Source organism: Seriola lalandi, unplaced genomic scaffold, assembly GCF_002814215.2.
Source record: "Seriola lalandi dorsalis isolate HSWRI2012SDOR001 ecotype SW California unplaced genomic scaffold, Sedor1 jcf7180002054899, whole genome shotgun sequence".
NCBI classification, from domain to species: Eukaryota; Metazoa; Chordata; class Actinopteri; order Carangiformes; family Carangidae; genus Seriola; species Seriola lalandi.
In genome coordinates, this window is record NW_019525451.1 from 20636 (window position 1) to 22031 (window position 1396).

General features: G+C 38.3%; 1 protein-coding gene and 1 pseudogene across 2 annotated transcripts in view; both read right to left on the bottom strand.

Moving 5' to 3' along the window:
- LOC111672374 (protein NLRC3-like) overlaps window positions 1-98 on the bottom strand; it is a 7636-nt pseudogene extending 7538 nt beyond the window's left edge. The window contains exon 1 of the transcript XR_015438704.1: window positions 57-98. The product of XR_015438704.1 is annotated as a protein NLRC3-like (transcript). The remainder of the gene's footprint in view (window positions 1-56) is intronic.
- The window catches only part of LOC111672392 (uncharacterized), a 44743-nt gene that overhangs the window by 20049 nt on the left and 23298 nt on the right, over window positions 1-1396 (bottom strand). The gene's annotated exons all lie outside the window — the stretch shown is intronic.

Below are 1396 nucleotides of genomic sequence, written 5' to 3' on the forward strand. Positions count from 1 at the left end.
GATGCACTGTTTCCATCATAATTATCATGTCCCTGCTGTTAATGCCAAGCTCTTACTGTCGGGTTGTTAGGAAACAGACGATCCTCTAGAAGACTCATACCTTGATGTTCCCCTAATATTTTAGCCCCCTTGGTTGTGGAATGAGTAACGTAAGTTTGAATAGTATAGATATGATTATAAATCCCTTGGTTGTTTAATTTTGAGTGGTGTTTCTGAGCGATGGTGCTGTGTTAATTATTTGTTCGAATCTTTAATTACCACCTTTTGTCTAATGAATGTATTTTTTCTTATTGTTTTCTTATTAATTTTTTAGTTAATTGCACTTCTTTTATAGTATTCGGTCATTTGTGCTATGAGTGTTAAGTTTCTTTTGTCTTGTGACCAACACTGTAAAGGTATTAATGAAATTTCTGCTTGTGTATTCTAACTAATGTTCTTTTTTTTGTTTGTATTTCTTATCTATAGTTTTCATGGTGCTCGACACAAATAAAATATGCGCACCAGTATGAAACTTTCCACCTCAGTTATTGGTGCCAAGGGCCAGCTACACAGGCTAATAGAGACATGGACAAGAAAAGGCTGCTGCTCACTCTTAAGCGATATGACAACCTTGCAGGAACTGCATGTAGTGAAAGTGACAGTTTTAGCAAAGTTAGTGGAGATTACGGCACTAACATTAACGGAGCTAGCTGACAGAGCTAAATGAACTAGGCCAGAGGGGATTTATGGTACGCAGCCTGACATGAATAATCTTTTCACATCAAACAAGTTAAATTTATTTTTTAAATACCATCCAAACCAGAGCACTAAAAATGCACTTGTAAAGAAAGCCTATCGATACAAAAAATGGCACCGAACGTGCACGGCTTAGATACAGTACAGAGATCGAACACACATTTTGTGTTTTGCTCAGTTTGTTTTAACTTTTTTCATGCAAGGACAACATCTTATAAGTGGAATGAATGACTGGTAATATATTGATTGAAGAATTGAAGAGCAGGAGAAAATTGGCCATGGTTCTGAAACAACTGCAGTGTTGCCAAATTGATATCTGTTGGTTAGCCTATATATTATAAATAGCCTGATATTGTGATGCATGTGTGGGAGAAAAACGGAGCTGGTCCAGACAAAAATTGCCTGGACTGAATCGAAGCTAATTTAACTTTGCATCATTAAGGCAAGTGGGATGTAGCACCGAACACATGTAACTGAAATTAGTCAACGTATGTTTAAGTAGCACCCTGATGATGAAGTCTGTCTGTGCTGTGTATAATTTTAGAGTGACATAAAAATGACAGAGGTCAGTGAGGGTCTATGTAACCTCTGGGCCACATCAGGGGAATCGAGGAAGGCCTGAGGACAGTGAGGTGAAGCTGGGGGGGGGGGGCAAAGGAGT